This window comes from Panthera uncia, chromosome F2, assembly GCF_023721935.1.
Source record: "Panthera uncia isolate 11264 chromosome F2, Puncia_PCG_1.0, whole genome shotgun sequence".
In the NCBI taxonomy this organism is placed as follows: domain Eukaryota; kingdom Metazoa; phylum Chordata; class Mammalia; order Carnivora; family Felidae; genus Panthera; species Panthera uncia.
The window spans coordinates 14183789-14207649 of NC_064812.1; the positions used below are offsets into that span (position 1 = coordinate 14183789).

Consider the following 23861-nt stretch of genomic DNA (forward strand, 5'->3'; position numbering starts at 1 on the left):
ATATGTGTTATATATTTTATATAAAATAGAACATCATGCTGATATTAGAGTACTTTAACAGAACTTTAAAAATATAGGTAAATGCTTTCCATGTAATGGAAATGAGGATTCAAAGTTGTATGTGCCACGTAATCTGAATTATATTGCTAAATCTGAAAGGACTTGAAGGAAACAAGCCCAAACATTATTAATAGGACTCATCTCTGGATGATAGAATTACAAATGATTTTTCTTTTTCTTCTTTTACCTTTTCTATTTTTCCCCAAGAATTCTATGATCAACATGTATTACTTTTATAATAAAAACATAAGTAGTGCAGTTCCTGTCCCTGGCCCTCTAGAATCCCTAAGGCAATCAGTATACTAGAAATAGAACAAATATCCCACCAATCCGTACATTAACAAAAGAAACAGTGAAATAAATCATGTCACCATTCAAGTGAGCTCAGGTGCAGGGCTGGCTCAGAGACAGGCATTGGATGAAAGGAGGGGAGGGTGGAATGAATAGCTTGGGGATGTTGCCTGCTGGAGGAATTGAAACTTACTTAATTATTAGTTCAGAGAAAGGAGGAAGAGAGGATTCCCTGGGGGTAGGGTGGGGAGGAAATCAGGCTTAAGGGGCAGCAGAGCTAGGAGTTAATCCTTGGGATGAATCAGCTCTTAGTTGTTTCTCACTCTCTGGGGACTTAGGTCTCTCATCTGCATTTCTCCACACACCTTCTCATTCTCCTCTCTGCGGATGACTACCTTCCTCTGTGCATTTATGGTTTCTGCTTCTTTATAACTTCAGCATGCTTTTGGCTGTAGTTGGCTCAGCTAACTTTAACAACTATGGTTTTTCATCCCAGATTCCCAGAGCACATTCATTTTCTCGGTTTTTGAGATTCTTGGGGGAGAAATCTGACTGACCAGCTCAGTTTAGGTGTCTAATCATACTGTCCCCGTGGCTAGGAGAGAGGGTAAGGTAGGACAAAAGTGACTGCCGAGGACCAACTCTTCAGCAAAGAAAGTGGGGCAGGGGCCCCGTAAGAACTCCCCAGAATATATCTGGACTCAGGCAAAGGTTGCTTGGGGGGATTGGTTCAAAATGATGAGTGTTGGGGGAAGCCTGGGACTGGATCTAGCGGGGCAGGGCTGAAAAACCACACCAAAGTCAACAAGGTGTAAATTCAATTTTACACTTCAAAATGCATGCAGGTGACATTCACGAGCAGGCCACCTACCTTTGGCTCACCTAGGTTCTTGGTAATTTCTGGTCTTCCAATAAATTCTCTCCCCAGCCCCTCATCCCTACATCTCTCCTCCACCATACACTCTCCTGTGTCTCTTACTTGAGTGGGCGTCATTTTACTGAACTAACATTGAATCAGCACCAATTCACTTTTCCCCAAATAGTAAATTTGAAGTTTTAAACCTATAGGAAGTTGAAAGAACAGTACAACCTGCACCCGTATTTATTTCATCGAGAGTCACAAATTAACATTGTGCCACATCTGATTTATCTTGCGCCTCTATTTTTGGACCGTGTAAAAAGAAGGAGCATATATAAATGATTCTCAAACCCAAAACCCTTCAGCATGCGTATCCTAAGAACAAGGACTTATTCTACACAGTTACAATACAATGGTCACACTCAATTAATTGAACATCAACACAGTTCTATTACTTAACGATACAGACAGTCCCTACTCAGAGATCCTCAGCTGTGTCCACAACCACTTTCATAGATATCTCCATCACCGTTCACCCCTTTCAAGATTCAGTCAGGGGTTACACAGGCTATTGGGTTGGCACGTCTGCTTAGTCTCCTGTAATCCGTAACAATTTCTCTGGGTTTGTCACTCATCTGATGTGATCCAGGTTAAACCCTGTTTGGCAAGCATGTACTATGTCCGTGTGTCATAGCAGGAGGCCAAGCGATGTCCATTGGGACTATTCTTATTGACACAGCCTGATCACTGTGCTTAATTTACTTCTTCATTAATCCAGAGACATTTAATTACTCGGTAATAAATTTAATTTAATTACTGTTTAATTAGTAATAATCGCCTTCTGCAGAACTGGTAACTGATGGGAGGTTGCACTTGGGCAGAGTGAGGCCCTTGTTGAAAACTATAATGCTAGCTAACCTCCATGAAGCACAATGCTCCATCAAACTTTTCTGAGTGTTTCCTTGTTGGGGCCGGACAGGCAGCGTAGTGCACTAATCAATTCAAAGTTGGAAGCGTTAGTATCACACTGTCTTGTCTGTGTTCCAATCCCAGAACCACCCCTTACCAGCTAAGTGACTTTGAACATGTTCATTGAGCTCTACGAATGTCAGTTCCTACTCTCCAAAATGAGGATAATGACTGGGCGCCTGTTAGAACTGTTAGAAGAATTAAATAAAATAATAAATGCAAAGTGCTGAATACTGTGCCTGGGATAGAGTTAGTGTTCAATACATGTTATGTTATTATGTACCGTGTTCCTTGTAAAAGACTTTAAAATCTTTATAAATCACAACACTCCAGAAGCCTCGATTTGTGGGTGTCCATGGCTTTGGGAACAATCCATATTATGCCTTGGTGCCCTGAACCAATACTTCTCAGACTTTTAATGCAAATGAAGAGTCTGATCCAGTAGCCCTAGGGCAAAGCTTGAAACTCTTAGAAGCTCTCAGGTGAATGTCAATGCCAGGGGTCCATGGGCCCTACTTTGAGTAGCAAGACCCTAAATGACTCCTGGAAGGAAATGCCCTGCCAAACTTCATACCTCATACTCTGAGGTATAGTGCTATTCGTTTATATTGAATCATCACAGGAAACGGCCACCACTTTTATTTTGTTTGGGGGATATTAAACCACTATGACCATGACTGTTTATCACTTTATGTTTCTGCAAATATGCCCATATCCAATACATGCCCAAGAAGGATGAAACGCTGGAAAATTCTTTGGAGTCAGGCTGATCAGAGTTTAAGCGCTGACTCTTCCATTTTTCAGCTGGTTATCAAGGTCAAGTTATGTAATCTCTTTGAACTTCAATCACTTCATCTTAAAATGGTTATAATAATGCTAACCCCAGGGCTCTTGGTGTGAAATTAGATCTATATCTATCTATGTCGAGAGAGGTAGGGAGAACAGAGACAGAAAAAGAGAGCTCTGTTTAATATTTCTTGGCATATGGTAGGTGCTTATAACAAATAGCTTGAGTAACTTCCATTACTAGTGTTTGTGAACCTATTGAGGCGAATTTCTACTTTCATGCAGTAATTTTTAGGGATCCCAGGGTCATAGACCCATAGTCACACCATTTTAGAGCTGGAAGCAAGCTCTCGGATTTCTTGAAGACCTATCCTGCCCTGAAGATGAATGCATTATTCCTCTCTCTCTCGAGTATTTGGCAATAGAAGGACCTGGGTCCCAAGAAGCTCACAGTCACTCATTTGCCTGCATGCAGGTCTTCAAATTAGATTAGCCACCTTCATTCCTTGCGGTCAAGACTCCAATTTGCTGCAAGCTCAGTAAGTACAGATTTGTGCTTAAAATTCATTTCCACACACACTCCAAATGAGGATAAGTCCCTAAAGTCTCTGAAAAGTGAGGTTGTCTTTGCTTTTATTTCCCAGTGGACCATCGAGAGCCTTTGGTGAGCAATTCAGGTCTGTATAACAGGGCAGGTAAACCACCTCGTTGCAGGGGGAGGATGCCATTCTGAGGTGTGTAGGTCATCTTTCAGTTAAAACTGGATTTCTCTCCAGGGTATTTTTTTCCTTCAGGGAAGACCTATGTGTTTAGCCACATTTTGCTGAGAAGACAGAGTGCCAAATTGTGTGACAGAAAAAAATTGATTCCTTGAGTGCTTTGGGCTAATTGCTAGGTTTGGTGTAGGGAGATTTTCCTCTGTTCTAGATATAAGATGACTGGGGGTGGGAGGGGGTGCAGCTTTCCCCTGGACACTCAGGTATATCCCAAGAACCTTGGACTCAGATTCCCAATGCCTCGGATAGGACAACCAAAGTTACTACCAAATTCAACTACTTGACCTCCTGGATGCGGATTCTCCAACGAAGTCCACCACTGATTTTATAGATGAACGTCCAACTGGCAAAGCCTGGTTTGAGATCCACGGCATCACATGGAGGGCAGAGCTGGGTCTAGGAACTGGACTCCTGATTCCTAGCAAGGCACTCCGTGATAGAATTCTGCCCTTCCCACAGATCGAACCTTGCATACTTTCTTGTTTGCTGCAAGGATGAGCAGTTTGTAAATCCATGTGTAGCCGCTGTTTCCCATGGCACACCAGCTGGAAGCATCAAAGGGTCACGACAAACAAGCCACGGTTTCTGGCTTCATCCTAAATAACGAAATTTATGGGCCCTCGCTCCTTCCCAATCTTCCCTTTATGGTCCATGGATCTCTTGGATTGTCTTTTGTGGACCCACAGATGGCTTTGACCCTCCTGAGGAAGCATTTCTGATGCTTCTGTCATTTTGCCTTGTGACTCTCTGATCCTTTGTGTCTGGGAGCAGCTGCATCTCAGATCCTATCTATGAAAGAGTTCCCCCTCTCCCCTCCCTCCAGCCTTACACAGTGTGGCCACCACCTTGAGAGGAGGAGGAAAGTCTCCTCTCTCATTGGTATTCAACTCTGACCTGGAGCAAAACAGTTGCCTCGGCCTCAGCATCTTACAGCCCTTTGTTATAAGAACACTTTTACTTAGTGAACTTCTTCTTGCACTGAATACAATCCTCCTCTCTAGTTCGTCGTACATCCTAGCGAAACTGCACCAGAAACGAATCCCCTGTGAAGTAAGAATTATTCTACCCATCTTTTTAGAATAAAACAATGAGGCTTAGAGATGGTAAGCGTCCCCCATCTACTACAGGGAGGAGTCAGCATTTGATTCCACATGCACTTGCCTTCTTTGTCCATGGCCTATGCCTTAATCCACGTGGTTTTCCTAACTTACTCTGGCAGGCCAGTTGGAGTGGAGAGGATATTTGTTGACACGTGAGTCTTCGATTTCTATAAAATCACAGCCCATGCTCTTTAAGGGAAAGACAGGCAGGGAAGCATATTTTCGATTTGCACAACCCCCTCCATAGGCTTCTAGATCTTTGAACTAAGTCTTTGTGAACGCTGCTATTATTCACTCAGTCTTGGAAAGTCTATGAGGACCCAAACCTCTGGGGAACTTCTCACTTTTCTCTAGAAATAAGAGACTGAGAAAAGTTCTCTCCTCCTGCCAAAGCATCCCACGGAAAGAATAACCTAGAATCCTCTTTGCCACAAACGAAGAAGAGTTTAGCACATATCCACCAAAGCCGTTCATCGCCCTACGAAGAATGACGGTGGCAGTCATGATGGTGATGGTGATGACAGTGATGAGGACGAAGAGGAAGAGAATGATGATGATAGGCAGGACTTCCCATGAACCAGGCATTATGCCAAGCACTTGCCACAGAAATTTCTAAAGTTTTTGATGTCTCTATGAAAAAAATATGATGGCCCTCATTTTACATGCAAAGAAACTGAGTCTCAGAGGAGGTCACATTACAACGCAAGTAAGAGGCAGGGCTGGGACTATTTCAGAGGAGGGGGTCATTCTCTTCCTCCTTCCACAATCCTCCCATACCCATTTGGCACACTAATGGTCCATTGCTCTGGACTTGTAAGTGCCTGCGGCAACAGAAGCTCATGTCACCTCTCACACGTGGGTTCCAACAATTGCGGAAATGTGGGCTGCTTCAGAGGATTCAGTCGTTAATGACTCAACTGGGCCCAAGGATTCTGAATCATGCCCCTCACCCAGTCAACTCTTTTGTGCCCCTTTCTCCAGGGCACGTGAGGATTTTGACTACAGTAATTCTAGCATAATTATTCAATAACCTTAACACAAGAAGAAAATGTCAGTCAGACTTGTTCTCTTCACCATTACACGCCTGTCCAAGTTACCTCAGCCTAGCTGCCTATCCACCCTCCATTCTCCAGGGCATTAGGGGGACAGCCATGGAAGGGAGCAGGCTAGCTGGCTGATTGACATGGAGCTTGTGTGCAGAAAGCGGCAGAGGCTTTTCAGCAGAATTACTGAAGTCCGCTTGCTTCACTGATGAAGGATCTGAATGAAAATTGCCTTTAAAGAATTCGAAAAAGGGAGGGATAACAATAGATCAAAGCCAGCCCCCAAAAGAGAGAGCACTTTATTTATAGTTTCCACATTAATTCAAAACAATCTGATGAGCAGAGATTTGCCCATGCACGCACTTTCCACAAAAACAAATGCCTCTCAGGTTGCTTTTATTCTAATATAATATCAGTGCCCAAGGCGAAAAACATTCTGTACTTCACTCAGCAGAGCCTGTCCAAATTTACAATTAAATAGAACTGACACAGCTGATCATACCGAAGCTTGTTTCCTTTTCAGCTGGGGCCTCTCTTTTGGAAGCTTGGATATTATGCTGGCTATGTCCCAAACTGATGGAGCTTTACTGTACCATTTTCCTCACAGGCACTGGGATGCTGTGTGTACTTAAAGCAGTGGGTCTCCATTCCACATGGGATGCTGGGAAATGTGGGAGGGATTGCTGCTGGCATCTAGCGGGTAGGAGTCAGAAATGCTGCTAACCATCCTACCATGCCTAGGACAGCTCCCCCACAAAAGAATGATCTGGCCCCAAATGTCAATAATGCTGAGGCTGAGAAACCCTGAGTTAGGAGATGGCTGGTTGGGAGACTCTCCAGGGTTGGGGGATTGGAGAGGCTCTCCTCCCTGAAGCTGTATGCTTTCATGAGAGAGAATGAAATTGTGAGCTTCTGCTCAAAATTCCATGTGGGAAGGCGGTATGGTAAGCCCAGGAGGGAAACCAGAATGGTACAGAACCCAGAGAACAGTAAGCAGATATTGGACTGAAGATTATGGAACCAGATCTGTAGAACCATGGAAATGCACGAAGGAAAAGGAGGTTGAGTAGGTTTGGAGCAGCATTTGGCAGTAGGTCCTATTGTCTATGTCTCAATTTTATTGTCTACTGCAGTGTGGAATGTAGAAGACTTGATGTCTTTGGGGAGGTCTAATAATGAGGCAGATGCCTTTGTAATATTTTCATTATTTTTTTCCCTAATGTATCAGAATGTCTTGAACAGGGGTCTTAAACAGGTGACCCATAGATGAGGTGAGCACACAGATTAGTCTCTCATTCTGCCAACGTGATATTTAAGAAAGAAAGGAAGGAAGGGAAGAAAGTAGAAAAGTAGGGAAGGAAGGAAGGAAAGAAGGAAAGAAGGAAGGAAGGTAGGAAGAAAGGAGGGAAGGGACAGAGGGAAGGAAGGGAGGGAGGGAAGGAGGGGAGAGTGGGAAGGAGAAAATGAGTTTGTTTAAATGCCTATAGGCAAGGCACATGTTTTTTAGTTCCCCAAACCCCACCCCTGTCTATTGTTATGCCTGGTCTCAGCCACACATTTATGTTCCTTGCCTGACCCGAAAAGCCCCCCATTTGATTTCTTCACTCCTCGGGTCTTAGATTTCATCATTACCTGTCAGATGTGTAGCAGTAGAAAAGTTCCTAAAACCATGCTATGACTTGGTCAGTCCCAAATCCACAGGCTGGCCTGGATTCCTTCAACTATACAAAGAGAAAGATTGGTATTCAGGTGGCTTTTCATGAGAGGTATGGGAAGCCATCCCACTGTTTTATGGCCACCCTTGAAACAAAAGATCATAAAAGGAATATTAGAGGTGGAAATAACAAGCGTCATGTAGCCCAGTGGGAGCTTCCTATCAGAATGACCTTGGTAGCTTGTGGAAAACACCCATACCCTGCCCCCCCACCCCCACTTCAGACATTCCAGTTTAATTGGTGAGCAGAGGGCCTGGGCATCTGTATTTTTTAAAAGCTCCCAGATGATCCTAGATGCAGCAAGGTTAAGACACCACTGATCTAGTCTGTCTTCCTCATTCTCAGAAGAGGAAAATGAAGGTCAGAGACGCATAAAGTTTGCTTAAAATATATTTGCTAAATATGCGTGTTTCTACTGTTTTGCATTCTCGCTCCCATCAGGTCTAAATATGCAGGGGTAAAGATAAGAAGGAAACCCAAGAACTGTGCGCTAGGAGTGTTTTAAGCTCTTGTTGGCAGAAGGACCAGCTGGCAGTTCCTGATGGAAACAGGCTCTCTTGAGTTTCACAGCTGGGTGGATAGCCTATGGGTCCTCCGGTTCCCAGAAACATCCTATGGCCTTGAAGGGTGGCTTGCAATGCTACCTTCACTTGAGGAATACCTTCATCTACTTGCTTTATTTAAATCCAGTATTTTCCACGCATTGAATTTCAGGCATACCTGTATTGTCCAAGGAGTGGATGGAGATGTACTTTGAAAGGATGTGGATATGTCTATCCTCATGGAAAAACATACACTTCAATCTGTCATCAGAGTGACATTAATAGGGAAGGAAACACAGCCAAATTCCCTTTGAGCAACACGATAGCCCAGGGATGCGTGATGGGAGAGACAGCGAGCAAGGTTCATACTGGGAATGGACACAGCATCCCAGAGCCAGTGCTGGTGGCCGCTGGACTCACCTGTGAGAGGCAGTCGAGGAACCAGGTCTCCTGGGCCCAAATCGCAGCTTCCCCAACTACACATTCGGCAAACTTGCACAAACGTTCACTCCCACCAACAGAGGAAAGACCATAAAAACACGCAACCCCACAGACTCCCTCCTCCTCCAAATATTTCACAAAACTCCAAAGAGGGTGAAAGAGGGTGGGTGACCAACAGGAGAAGGGTTCTATTGCTGAGCCCTCCAAAGCGAGTAGGCCCTTTAATGTATCTTCTCTCATTCTTTCCCACAATGAGCCGTGTGTGAGGTTTGACATTCAAGACCACATTTTAGGACAACAGAAATCAAGGCTCAGAGATTAAGAACCCTCTGCCAAAACTGCATGGCTAAAAAAGCAGAGCTGGAATTCAAAGCCACTGGTCTTCGAACTACAGATGAACGTGCTTACCTGTAGGCCTTGTGTGGTTTTAGGGAGCACTTGGCTCGCGTTTAGAAAGTGGGTTTTGGTACTATTGGATCGTCTGGACTTGGTAAAATCCAACCGGGAAATAGGTTTATTCTGCTCCCATATTGTCCTCAGATATACACTCTGGACCTTCATTCCCATCCTTGACATTTCAAGATCACATGGCTTTTCTAACCTCTTCCTAGTTATTTACGGTTATTTTTGATATTAGAAATAGCAAAACTTAATTTCTAGTTCAGTTTTTCCTCCCAAACTCCCCCTTGCCTGCCCCCGCCCCCTGCCAGCCTCCTGCCAACTCTCCTTCCCGCCCCAGCTCAGGTCAGACTCTGCAAAGTGGGAGGGGGTGTGCACTTTTCATCTGGCTCCCTCGTCTGCGTCTGGTTGTTTTTTTTTTTTTTTTCATTTGCTCTTTCTCCCCTCCTCCCACACGCCCCCCCGTGGCCTCTGCTCTCCCCAGGATCTGCTCAAGGAGAAAACCGAGCAATTAAAATCTAAAAATGGTTTTCCATGATCGATGTTATCGCGTCTGACATCTGTGCCCCTGTATCTGGCCGACACCCAAATGCTGGCATTGCTTCTCTTGGGGGCTATGTGAGTTCTTTGGCAACACCGTCAGATTTGGGGAATCACGAGGAAGACGCAGAGACTCAGCACAGAGTAGCCCTCACAGCTATAATTCATTACAGGGCAAGGATGAGGACCAAGACCAGCAAAGGGAAAAGACACGTGGGGCCTCAGTCGGGGAAACCGGATGCAAGCTTCCAAAGGTCCTCCCTGGTGGGCTCACCCGGGACACGCTTAACTCTCCAGCGGTGAGTTGTGACAACAAGCTCATTAGAGACCATTCACCAGAGTCTTCACTGGAGGCCAGTACGGACGTCCCTCTTCCCGGCACAGCCCCCAATTCCAGACTCCTGGAAGGGAAGCACGTGTTTGGCATAAACCATGCCGTTTGTGCGATCAGTTTATGCCTAGACAGCCAGAACGGTGGTCAGTCCTGGGGATGCTGGGAAGGTCTGATTTCCCAGTCACCAGCCAACACCAGTTAAGGGCCACCCTTGTAAGCAAGCCTTTCATCAGAGAGCAGTTAGGCCTGCCGTGGTGACTCATCACCCCTTCCAAGGCGCTCTCATCCTGCACCTCTAAGCAGCCCTCTCCAACCGCCTCTCAGCAGCTGCCAGCAGCACAACGCAGCCTCTTCCTGCGGGGAAGCAGCGACCCAGGCAGGCCGTCTCTTAACCATCTGATGCCTTTGCTATGAACTCAGAAGCTCCTCGTGTCTCCTGCTGCGGTATTCTGGCTCTGCTGGCGGGTCCCACCAGCCCTCCCCCAGAGTAACAGTCAGTCACCTCATTCTGTCCCACCCAACTCTTGAGAAGACTGTCATGTGCTCCCAAGAATTTCCCCACTACTCTGGTGTCCCGTTGATCCTGGGGGCCACTGAGTTCCCTCTCTTGGCTTGAGAGGGGAGAGCATTCCTCCCTTATATTGCCAGCAATGTTCTGCGAAGAAATGTCTCCCGGGGAAATCTCTAGGCAGCTCTTATCTGGGGAGTGGAGGTGGTGGGGGGTGGGCTGAAGGGTTCAGAACGGGGTCCGGTCACTTCTCAGCTTCTTTGTCAGCGTGTCCAGCATGGGTCTCAGAACTCGTAGTACTTGCTTTTTATTGTTCAGAGCTTTGGGCTTCTGCCAACACTCTGAGAAATGGAAGTTCCGATCATCGTCATGTCCCTTGATTCCTATTTCTGTATCTTTCGTTCTATTCCTACTTCCATGGTTCTTGTCCAGACGTGATCACCTCCCAGCTTTACCTGGACACGCACAGCCCTTCTATTTCTCCCACTTGCAGTCTGTCTTCCATGCAGTTTTCAGAGTTGTCTTTCTAATATGATGTGATCTTGTCATTCACCTGCTGAGGCTCTGCGGGCTGTCCTGAGGCCATGGCACATCCACACTGCTCCACTCGGCACATGAAAGCCCTTCATAGCCCTGTCTCACCTGCCTTTCCAGTTCCAGGTCCAGCCGTTCCAAAACTCTTGCTTCCTGAGTGTTGAGCTCTTTCTTTTTCTGGACTGTTGTTCACGCCCTTGTCTACACGGGGAACTTTGCTTGTCTACATGGGGAACTTCCACTCACTCCTCAGTGGCCCCAGATAGAATGATCCGCTTCCTTTGCTGTGTCTTCGTAGCAATTTGTGCACCTCAGCTCCACCATTTACTAGCTGTGTCACCTTGGGCAAAAACACTTAGCCTCTCTGTGCCTCAGCATTCTCATTCGTAAAATGGGGAAGATCATCTTACCTACCTCCCTGGGGACTTTGGAGGACTCCGTTTAAATAAATTAATATTGTAAAGCCCTGAGAACTGTGCCTGGCATTAACCACACGCTACAACATTTGTTGCATAAATAAATGCCTCAACTTTGCATGTTTCAGCAGACCCATGTTTCCCTCCAAGCTTTGTGAGGGCCAGAGTCTTCCCCATCTGTTTTTGCCTGGCCAGGGTAAGCCTATCTAGAAGGTGCTCAGTATACAGCTGGGATGAAATATTATGGAGTAAATGATATGATGTCTGAGATCTTCCTCAAAAATAGTATGGGAGGAGGGAAAGTGAGTGTAGGTAGAGGCAGAACAAGATTGAATAATTGTTGAAAATGGTTGATAGACTCACTGGGTTATTCCTTTTTTTTTTTTTTTTTAATGTGTATTTATTTATTTTGAAAGACACAGAGAGAGAAAGAGACACAGAGAGCAGGGGAGGGGAAGAGAGAGAGGGAGAGAGAATCCCAAGCAGTCTCCACACTGTCAGCACAGAGTCTGACACGGGGGCTCCATCCCGTGAACCGTAAGACCATGACCTGAGCCAAAATCAAGAGTCGGTAGCTCAACCGACTGAGCCAATTAGGCGCCCCTCATTGGGTTATTCTATTTTTACACACGTTAGCAATGTTCCAGATTACAAAATTAATTAGCAAAAAGGAGGAAAACAGTGTGTTGAAGGAATTAGGGAATTAAAGATAATACTCTCTGTTGTTTTGATTCCTCTATTTCTGTCCTTCCTTTTTAAAATCTAGCTTCAAGCTCTGATTTTAGAAGGGAGGAGGAAAGCGGAGGGAAAGAGTAGTCAGGAATCTTCTCTTTTCCGTGTAGGGAATGTTCTTTCCTTCCCTCTGTCTTGGAGCCACTTGCACTGCCACACACGTTTGGGAATTTTCTTTTTTTAGGCAACAGGTTGCTATCTTACTTGAAATGAGGTAGCTGTCGTTCTTGAGTCATTTATGAAACTTTTCTTGGGAATTTGTGAGTTTTTCCTTTTTTCATATTTGCTCAGTTACTAGCTGTCTTGGAGCAACCCTAATCTGACAATTGATAAAGTGATTTCAAAAGCCACACATTTCCTGATTTGCATTTTTTTTTTTTTTTTTTTTGCTGTCTGCTAAAGATGTGGCCTCTGGAAGGGGCAGTTCTGTCAGACGGCAGTCTGTCCCCGATGTTGGCAGAAGGCTGACAGGTCTGGCTGCAGGAGACCCTGAGTACTCACTGCTGTCCATCAAGCAAGGGAAAGGCCCACCTCACATGTCCAGACGGGGCTGGATGTTGTCAAATTCCTCGAGGCTGTGTAAGTAAGACGCTTTCTTTACGCGCTTGGAAAATAATAATGAACTACCGTGCACGTGTAAGGGGGGGTGTTTAGCAGGGAGGGAAGTGAATTCATCGAGCCCCCAAGTGAACTGTTCTAAATGCTCTGCATACTTTCCCTTATTTCTTCGTCACATCTGTCAGGAAGGATTCGTTCATCCCTAAATTGCAGATGAGGACTGAAACTCAGAGAAGTTCAGGAACTTTGCTTTTTTCTAAGTCATGAATCTGCGATTGGAACCCAGGTCTGATTTCCACACTCGAGTCCTTTCTACGGTGATTCTCACTGCTTTCCGCAGATTTCTAATACCCAAAGGGAGCACAGGGGCTCTCTCCAGCACCATGGGACGAGGCGGGGAGGTAGAACAGATGGGGCTGTGTATCCCCCAACTTGATTCAACCACACCGGCTTTATTTTAATTACTTCTTCTTTTTACGTAGCAACGATTGCTAATATTTCGCGTGTACCTGTAAGTGCCAGCCACTGTAATTAGCTATTTCTATACACTGTGTCATTCAGTGCTCGTGATGGCCCTAAGAAAGGGATGCTATCACAATTCCTCATTTATCCCCAAGAAGACCGAGGCACAGAGAGTATGAGAAACTTGCCAAAGGTCATACAGCTAGCTAGCTTGGCCAGGAATTGACACTGTGTGGTCTGAATCGAGAGCCCAGAATACGTGATCCCACCAGATTTGACTTAAAGAAAGAGATGTGTGCAGTACCCCATGCTGCCTCGTGCAGCAGACTTTTCCTTCCCTCTTCCTTTTACCCTCCCTTCTCCCCTCCCTTCCTTTCTTCCATCCAATCTATACCAAGTAGGCTCTGGGGGTAAGAAATTGAGACTGAGTAAAACAAAGTTCTTACCTAAGGAGAATCTCAGGGTTTGGAAGAAGGAATCGTATATACAAAGCAGACTGTGAAAGTGGAGCCATATTACCCAGGCCCCGAAGAGAGAGGATGCTTCACAATCTGGCAAACAAGGTGTTGGGAGACTTTCTGAGACCACTCCCGAGGGGCAGGTCCGAGACTTGCCCACTAAACTTCTGATTCACGGTCACTTCTCTTTCCTGTCTCTCCAGAGGTGCATTTGAGTGGCAGCTCCCTGAGTTCTCAGGGTGACCCTGGCAGAGGGAACTGGAGGTGTGATAGGCCACTCTCATTCACCCATCCTCCTTCTCATTTCCTATTTTGTGTTTGTTTGTCTGTTTGGTTGGTTTTTGTCTTCTTTTTTTTTTTTTTTTTTTATTCCAGTTAGCTAACATACGGTGTAATATTGGTTTCAGAGGTAGAATTCAGTGATTCATCACTTATGTACAACACCCAGTGCTCATCACAACAGGAGTCCTCCTTAGTACCCATCACCCATCTGGACCATTCCCCACCCACCTCCCTCCATCAACCCTCGGCGTGTTTTCTGTCTTTAAAAGCCTCTCATGGTTTGTTTCTCTTTCTTCTCTTTCCTCCTCCACCCCTTCCCATATGTTCATCTGTTTTGTTTCTTAAAGTCCACATAAAGTGAAATCATATGGTACTTGTTTTTCTCTGATTGACTTATTTTGCTTAGCATGATACACTCTAGCTCCATCCACGTCATTGCAAATGGCAAGATTTCATTCTTTTTGATGGCTGAGTAATATTCCATGCTATTGTTTTGTTTTGAATCAGAGCTTCCAGAGATATCTTCTCTCTGTCTCTCCCATCTTCTCTGACTTTAATGCCCATGTGTACACCCGGGTATCTTTCCTACTAAGGGAAAAATGGTTAGCAGTAAGGAAGGTAGCGAGGACCACTGAGCTCTCTCCATCTGTAACATGCTTAGGAAGCAAGCCACCGTATTGCACTGTGAGTGCAAATTTGCAGCTTACTGAGTACCAGAAGCAGCTGCCACCCAGTTCCCTGGGGGCAGATGGAGTCTCCTGGGAGGAGAGAGTCCTAGGGGATCCCAATTCCTGGGGTGGAGGTTGGAAAGCACCTCCTCTGTCCCACCACCCAGGGCTCTGCTTTGCAAGCTTGAGGCCTACTTTGTGGTATTAGCCACCTGCTCTCCGGGCTGTCCATGCCATCTAGTCCTGTCAACCGAAGGTGTCAGGATTGGGCACCGCAGTTGAGTCCCCTCTCTACAGCAAGAGGGGGTCTGGAAGACTTCTGCTTACCTAAGTCTAACGTCTGGGAGGAACTTACTATTTCCAGAGGAGTCTGCCTGGGGTTATGTGTTCTACCTCACTGCCAGACCGGCTCCTCCCTGACTTCTCTGCTTACACCGCCCCCCCCCTTCGCCCCTTGCCCCTGGCCCTGCCCCTGCTGACCCCTCCTCCATCACAGCCCCCTGGGTGTCTCTGGCAACCCCCCTCACCCGCCAACCCCTCACAAGAGTGATAGCCACTCTCCCCTCCAGGATACCTCCTTTCCTAGAGAAGAAACACATTCCTTTTGTCTTCCCAAATCTTAGTCTACCTGAGGGAGGCATGGCTAAGTCAGCATGAACTCATGCACCCTCTCTCCGTTCGTTACATGAAAACTGGGCCTATCGGGGGTGGGGGAGATGTGTTTTGTCACGATCCTCCTGAAACCATGTGCTGGCCCTGCTGACTTTCAGCTGTGGCTCCCAGTTCTCAGGCGGGGCAGAGCCTTCTCTGAAATGGGAAGTCAATATAAGGGAGGTAGGGGCAGGGCATGTTCTAGATGGCGTTAAGCTGTTGTCGGTTCCACATGGACTCCTAGGGAGGCCCGTCTTACTGAACACAGCCTTGTCTTGTTTCCTTTCCAGCAGTCTCCTTTTCTCCAGCCTGGCGACAGGTGTCCTGACAGAGCCCAGTTACCAAAGGCAGTCACCGACTGCTTGCATGCCTTCCAGAGGAGCTGGTGTTCCAGCATCAAAGACTGAGGCTTGTGCATTGAGGTAACGAGCTGCTCCCAGGCAGGGACTGACTCACTTATTTACCAGACTTTCTCCTTTTCCTCGACAATAGTGCCAGCCCTTAAGAGCTGCTCAGTAAATGTCTTTTGAATGGACTAAGGCACAAGCATCTGGTGCTTTCAATGCTATCGGCTTTAATAAACACCATTGAGTGGCATCTTGTGAAGATTAGCTAAAACAACCTGGCAGCATCAGCGGGTAGTTATTTTGGTCCCCATTTTATTTAGGAGGAATCTGCAAGAAGTTAAGTAACTTGCTCAAGAGGCACAAAACTTGTTAATGGCAGAGTCGGGATCTGAACTCTGGTCTGTCCATTTCCACACCGCGGGGAGTTTGGTGCACGTCACTGAGAAGCACTGTGGCACTGATACCGTGCAAAGAGCCGTGGTAACACAGAAGTCTCCGCTTATTCTGCCTGGTAGAATGACGACAGCCTTCACAGAGGAAATACTGCAAGTTTTGTGAGCTGAATATTGAGATGCGTTCTGCAATGTGGAGAAGGGCCGGGGGGCATTCAAGTCAGAGCTGCATTTGCAAAAGGCAGAGCATGGGTAGGAAGAAGCGAGACTATGCAGCAGCACACAGGGAACAGGTTCTAAGTCAGGCAGGTAAGAGGATGGGGGATGATGTGCTCAGGCAAGTTAGAGTCAGAGTATAGGTGAGGCACGATTCTATCCAACTTGGACAGCTTCCAGAGAATTCTATAATAAGCCAGCTGCATGGCCGGAATGTGCACTTGTCTTTGCAGAGTTTGGCAGTGGAGAAAAATCTTCTGGGGAATAGTTCTCCTGGAAGGGAGACCCCTCCCTTCCCCCCACCTTCTTTGCCACCAGTACAGCAAACGTGTGACCTCCAGCAGTGTACCTTCCAGAAGAAAGTACTAGTTAAATTCTCTTAAGGAACTTAGGCAATCAATCGGACCCTTAAGGTCTTTGGGTTTCCTGCTTATAAAGGTTCTGTCTTTGATGCCCTCATTGCTGGTAGCGGCTGCATGGTTTGTGGAAGTTAATGTCCCTTTTCTCATCTCTGCAGATTGAGGACACCACAAAAGAACGCTGCGGGGCGTACAGCCACAAACTTGACATTTCTAGCTCCAGATCTGCACAGGCAATGGCTGTGCTGCAGGGACTGTCCCCTGTGCCTACTCCCTGGTCATCTGAGTGGATCTGTATTGCTGTTTGGAAATATCAGCCTCTGTTGCACATCTTGCAACCAGCTGGCCGGAGTGGGAGGTGGAGTCCCTTGCTATGAAACAGAGCTTTACTTTGCTGATAACGTGTGTCCGTAATGTATTGAAGGTAACTCAGAAATGCTGTGAGCCCAAACTTCATTTTATGGAGGAAAATAACTGAGGCTCAGAGACGTGGAGTGTCACGCTCAGGGTCACCCAGCAGCCCTGCCTTGTCCTATGCAGTAGCCACTCCCCTCCTGTGCCCACGAAGCCCTTGAAATGGGGCCAGTCTGACCGGAGTGTGCTTTCAGTGTAAATACACACAGGATTTCATTGATTCCGTAGGAACGTAAGTATCTCATTGATATTTTTTACATTGATTATATGTTGAAATGATGACATTTTGGAAACTTTTGGCTAAATTAAATGTATTATCAAAAATAAGATCACCTGCGTCTTCTTTTGCCTTGTTCGCGTGGCTGTTAGAAACTATAACATAATAGACGTGGCTTGCATTATGTTTTTACCCAACGGCATTCTTCTAAAGCTTGGAGTAGAACACAGGCCTCTTGCCATTCATGCTAACCCAGAGCAGCGTGGGGAGTGCTGGCTGGATCCACGAGAAGCCAGAGGCACAGACACTGGTTAGGAGGCCCCTGCAGCAGGCATGCCCACCCCCCTGTGGGGGCTGCGATGCTCCCCGCTAGTCAGGAGAACAAACTCCTGTTACTGTGCCTGCTGGCCCTCTCATGCCTCCCCTCCCCCGCTCCCTTTCTAATCTTCCCTGCCTGCAAGCTTGCTTCGTCTTTCTGTCCCACCCCAGGTGTCTGAGATGTGAGGCAGCCCAGTCTCCTTCATTGATCTGTTTCTGCCTCCTTCCGACCTGGTTCGACCTGTGGCCATTCCTCCAGCCGTCTCTGCAGCCTTGCAACTGCCTTAAACAACCATTCACTCTTCTTCCCCACAGAGCTCTCACTTAGGAATGATCTCAAAACAGCTCTGTACTTAAAAAAAAAAGTGTAGCAAGTCCATTTACTAAAGGAACAAGAGCCTGCTTTTCGCTCCTTTCCTCGGTGTATCTTATCCCCAGCTGCCCAAGTCTGGGCTCTGCAAAAAATGTAGGGGAGCTTGTGGAACCAGAGATCAGGCTGGTCACGGAAAACCGTTTTGAGGATTAAATGGTGCGTATTAAGCGATCTGTCCCTCTGCTGGCTCCATTCCCGTCTGCAGCTCTTCTAGGTTTAGTTAGCTTCTACAAATATGAAATAGGAATTCTTCATTCATTCTTTAGTTCATTCCACAAGGGCTGAACCAGTATCAGTCTCCCAGGCACCGTGCTGGGCTCTGGAGATACAGTGCTCACGGCAGATACGGTCTTACAGCAAAAAGAAGAAAAAGATGAAAATGGATGGGGGGCGGGACTGGTGCCTGTCAGGTCCCACAGATACTGTGGCTTCCGCGTGGGCTGGTAGCTCACCCCCCCTGACCAGGATGGAGTTGCTGGTAGAAATGGGACCCAGCAGAACCTGTGTGCTGTGTCAGTTTGGACATTGAATAACTGTTCCTGAGTTCCATTCAGAAGTTTGAGGTCTGTTGCTTAGACTCAACTCCCTCTGTCCCATCCTTCCTAATGCCCTAGACGAAAACACCTTCGGTCCTTCTGGACTAGGGTCACTTCCTCTGGATTCACGTGCCTTATTTCACAGAATGTCCCCACCTGCTCTTCTGTGGGATGCTGCTAACACCATCACTCTGTGGCCCTCTGCAAGAGAGGCTGCCCTCCTCCTTTGCCTCTGTCTGCCCAGAATCTGATGACTAGCTTGAGCCTAATCCCAGGGGAGACTGAGTCTTCCTCCTTCCACGATGCTGCTCACAGATCATTGTGCTTTTTTTCCCTTAAACCTCTTTTTATATATGCTATGGTTTAAAAGGTGCAGAAGATAGACATACAGTTTAAATAATTACTATACAGTGAATACACAGGAAATACCACATAGGCCAAGAATGAGATGGTTGCCAGAACCCAAGAAGACCTCTGTCCCTCCAACCGCTCACGCTCATGGACCCCACCCCCCCTTATGGAGAGAACCTAGGATTCTGACATTTGGTATAATCCTATCCCTTGCTTAAAAAAAAAAACAACTCATTTTATCAAAACTAAATAAATCAAAAAAATCATTTTACCATTTTTATATGCATTCCAAAAGAATATAGACTAATTCTGCCTTTTTTGAGCTCTACATAAATGAAATCACATTGTATGTCTCATTTGGTGTCTGGCTCAATATCCTGTATGGGAGGGTCATTTATGCTGTTACCTGTTTCTATAGTTTGCTCATTTTTATTTTGATTCATTGATTCAGTGATTAGTTACTTTTTATTTTTTGATTCATTGTGATTAATGAATTAATTTTTATTTATTTTTTCATTCACTGTTATTCATTTGTATTACTGTGTTGAATCACCATTACTTTTCAACTGTTTTGAAAATCTACCCTCCTGCTTTGAGCCCAATGATTTTGAGTAGCTTGTCTTATAGTCCTCAAACACAGTACAGACACTACCTTCATCCTGGATGATACTTTAAAAACTCTTTTATTTTTTATTTTTTAAATTATTTAAAAAATTTTTAATGTTTATTTATTTTTGAGAGAGAGAGAGAGACAGTGTGTGGGTAGGGGAAAGGCAGAGAGAGGGAAACACGGAATCTGAAGCAGGCTCTAGGCTCTGAGCTGTCAGCACAGAGCCTTGATGTGGGGCTTGAACTCACAGACCACGAGATCTTGACCTGAGCCCAAGTCGGACACTTAACCAACTGAGCCACCCAGGTGTCCCTATTTTTTATTTGTTTTAATTTTTATTTATTTTTATTTATTTATTTATTTATTTATTTATTTATTTTACATCCAAGTTAGTTAGCATATAATGTAACAATGATCCCAGGAGTAGATTCCTTAATGTCCCTTACCCATTTAGCCCATCCTCTCTCCCACAACCCCTCCACAGTAACCCTCTGTTTGTTCTCCATATTTAAGAGTCTCTATGTTTTGTCCCCCCTCCCTGTTTTTATATTATTTTTGCTTCCCTTCCCTTGTGTTCATCTATTCTGTGTCTTAAAGTCCTCATATGAGTAAAGTCGTATGATATTTGTCTTTCTCTAACTAATTTCACTTAGCATAACACCCTCTAGTTCCATCCACATAATTGCAAACGGCAAGATTTCATTCTTTTTGATTGCCATGCAAGACTCCATTGTATATATGTACCACATCTTCTTTATCCATTCATCCATCGATGGGCATTTGGGCTCTTTCCATACTTTGGCTATTGTTGCTAGTGCTGCTATAAACACTGGGGTGCATGTGCCCCATCAAAACAGCATCCCTGTATCCCTTTGGGTAAATACCTAGTAGTGCAACTTCTGGGTCATAAGGTAGTTCTATTTTTAATTTTTGAGGAACTTCCATACTGTTTTCCAGAGTGGCTGCACCAGTTTGCATTCCCACCAGCAGTGCAAAAGAGATCCTTTTTCTCGGCACCCTTGCCAACATCCGTTGTTGCCTGAGTTGTTAATGTTAGCCATTCTGACAGGTGTGAGGTGGTATCTCATTGTGGTTTTGATTTGTATTTCCCTGATGATGAGAGATGTTGACATTTTTTCATGTGTCGGTTGGCCATCTGGATGTCTTCTTTGGAGAAGTGTCTATTCATGTCTTTTGCCCATTTCTTCACTGGATTCTTTGTTGTTTGGGTGTTGAGTTTGATAAGTTCTTTATAGATTTTGGATACTAACCCTTTATCTGATATGTCATTTGCAAATATCTTCTCCCATTCTGTTGGTTGCCTTTTGGTTTTGCTCCTTGTTTCCTTCGCTGTGCAGAAGTTTTGTTTTGTTTTGTTTTGTTTTGTTTTGTTTTGATGAGGTCCCATAGTTCATTTTTGCTTTTGTTTCCCTTGCCTCTGGAGACGTGTTGAGTAAGAAGTTGCTGTGGCCAAGACAAAAAGGTTTTTGCCTGCTTTCTCTTCGAGGATTGGGCTGTGGTGTTATCATTTTCATTGGCTTCCATGTACTTTTAAATTTACTCTTTAACTTCTTGGTTAGCCCATTCATTCTTCAGTAGGATGTTCTTTAGTCTCCAAGTATTTGGTACTTTTCCAAATTTTTTCTTGTGGTTTCTTTCGAGTTTCATAGCATTGTGGTCTGAAAATATGCACAGTATGATCTCGATCTTTTTATACTTGTTGAAGGCTGATTTGTGTCCCAGGATGTGGTCTATTCTGGAGAATGTTCCATGTGCAATGAAGAAGAATGTATATTTCACTGCTTTAGGATGAAATGTTCTGAATATATCTGTTAAGTTCATCTGGTCCAGTGTGTCACTCAAAGTCATTGTTTCCTTATTGATTTTCTGATTAGATGATCTGTTTATTGTTGTAAGTAGGGTGTTGAAGTCCCTTACTATTACGGTATTATTATCAATGAGTTTCTTTTATGTTTGTGATTAATTGATTTATATATTTGGGTTCTTCCACATATGGAGCATAAATATTTACAACTGTTAGGTCTTCTTGGTGGATAGACCCCCTAATTATGATATAATGCCTTTCTTCATCTCTTGTTACAGTCTTTATTTTAAAGTCTAGATTGTCTGATATAAGTATGGCTACTCTGTCTTTCTTTTGGTGACCATTAGCATGATAGATGGTTCTCCATCCCCTTACTTTCAATCTGAAGGTGTCTTTAGGTCTAAAGTGGGTCTTTTGTAAACAGGATATAGATGGATCTTGTTTTCTTATCCAATCTGTTACCCTATGTCTTTTGATTGGAGCATTTAGTCCATTGACATTTAGAATGAGTATTGAAAGATATGAATTTATTGCCATTATGTTGCTTGTAGAGTTGGAGTTTCTGGTGGTGTTCTCTGGTCCTTTCTAGTCTTTGTTGCTTTTGGTATGTATGTATGTATGTATGCATCTATTTTCATCTTTTCTCCCCTCAAAGAGTCCCCCTTAAAGTTTCTTGCAGGACTGGTTTAATGATCATGAACTCCTTTAATTTTTGTTTGTCTGGGAAACTTTTAATCTCTCCTTCTATTCTGAATGACAGCCTTGCTGGATAAAGAATTCTTGGCTGCATATTTTTCTGATTCAGCCCACTGAATATATTTTGCCACTCCTTTCTGGCCTGCCAAGTTTCTGTGGATAGGTCTGCTGCAAACCTGATCTGTCTTCCCTTGTAGGTTAAGGACTTTTTTTCCCCTTGTTCCTTTCATGATTCTTTCCTTGCTTGGGTGTTTTGTGAATTTGACTATGATATGCCTTGTTGATGGTCAGTTTTTGTTGAATCTAATGGGAGTCCTCCATGCCTTCTGGATTTTGATGTCTGAGTCTCTCCCCAGGTTCGGAAAGTTTTCTGCTATGATTTGCTCACATAACCATTCTACCCCTTTGTGTCTCCCTTCATCTTCTGGCACCCTTGATTCTGATGTTGTTCCTTTTTAATGAATCACTGATTTCTTGAATTCTTAAATAGTGCTCTTTTGCCTTAGCCTCTCTCTTCTTTTCTGCTTCATTATTCTCCAGAAGTTTGTCCTCTGTATTGCTCTTCCTGCACTGCCTCATCCATCCGTGCCGCCATGGCATCCATTTGAGATTGCAGCTCAGTTATAGCATTTTTTATCTCATCCTGACTAGTTTTTACTTCCTTTATCTCTGCAGAAAGGGATTCTAATCTATTTTTGACTCCATAATAAGTATTTTCGATAATAAGTATTCTTACTATAATGATTCTAAATTCTGGTTCAGACATCTTGCTTGTATTTGTGTTGCTTAAGTTCCTGGCTGCCATTTCTTCCTGCCCTTTCTTTTGGGGTGAATTCCTTTCTTTCATCATTTTGAAGGGAGAAAAGGAGTTAATGAGGTAAAAAGAAATTAAAGTTAAAAAAATTAAAATTAAAAAATTAAAAAATTAAAATTAAAAAATTAAAAAATTAAAATTAAAAAATTAAAAGCAACACACACCCACACAGAAGTCAAATAAACGATGCTAGATCCTAGGTGTGTTTTGGTCTGGGTGTTGAAAGGGGCTTGATAGATAGAGAAAAAAGGGGAAAGAAAGAGGAAAAAAAAGAAATCATTTGAAAATTTGAAAAAATGAATACATTGAAATAGAATAAAATGAAATAAATGGAAGTAAAATAGAATTTGAAAAAATTCACACAAAATTAAAAAATATAGTAGAAAAAAATTAAAGAAAAATAGTTTTAATAAAAATTGAAAATAAAAATCATTTTGTTCTCTTTCTGTATCAAGAAAAAGAAAGGAAATGAAAAAGGGGAAAAAAAGAAAATTAAATAGATGGACCAGCGAGCAGACCGAAATACGATGGAAATTACTCCGTTTTCCCCTAGAAGTCAAACTATGAACCGCTTTATAGTCCGTAAACTAAGGGGGCGGAGAGATGTGTGTTCCTGAAGGGCGAGGTTAGCCCATTTGGGCGGGGCTTAGTGTAATGGCTCCATTCTCCACTAGATGGCGCTGCTAGCCTACTGGGGTGGAGTGCCGTGGCACTCGTGGGTGCGTATGCGCATGCGTGGGAGCGGTAAAAAATGGCCTCACCCAGCTACCCGGCCTCTAGTGTCAGAATTCTGTTCTTCCCGATCAGCAATCGCGCACCCGTCCTTTGTCTTCAGCTTCCGTCCACTCCCCGCTTTTACACTGTCTGTGATCAAGCCCCAGGCAGCACCTCCCTCCTGAGTTTTATCTCAGGTGCGGCTGTGTTTCCTGACCCCTAACTTCCGAGAGACTGAGGCTTTGACCCGCTCGGCCCCTCTGCGGGAGGGTCTCACCAGCCAGGAACATTCACGGGACTGTGCTGCTGCCGATGCCCAGAGACTGCGGCCGGGTGCCAGCCCGCCCCAGAACACGTTCACACGATCGTGTAGCGGCAGCGTTTCAGGGATTATGGAAAATCACAACACGCATCTGGCACCGGGCTTCACCCCCAACGACCTTGTTCCAGCACCAGCGAACGTGGTTGTTCTCCCGGCCCCACTGGGGCCTTTGCCTGTGTGGGGGCCACACAGCCTCTACCAGATGGCCTCCCAGCAGAGGAACCGCCTCTCCC

General features: G+C 44.9%; 1 protein-coding gene across 3 annotated transcripts in view; it reads left to right on the forward strand.

Annotated features, from left to right (window-relative positions):
* The window catches only part of LRATD2 (LRAT domain containing 2), a 132997-nt gene extending 115852 nt beyond the window's left edge, over window positions 1–17145 (forward strand). For all 3 annotated transcript variants that reach the window (XM_049632911.1, XM_049632913.1, XM_049632912.1), the window contains 2 exons: window positions 12448–12624; window positions 15415–17145. The gene's annotated coding sequence lies outside the window, so the exon portion shown is untranslated. The remainder of the gene's footprint in view (window positions 1–12447; window positions 12625–15414) is intronic.
* The last annotated feature ends 6716 nt before the right edge of the window (window positions 17146–23861 follow it).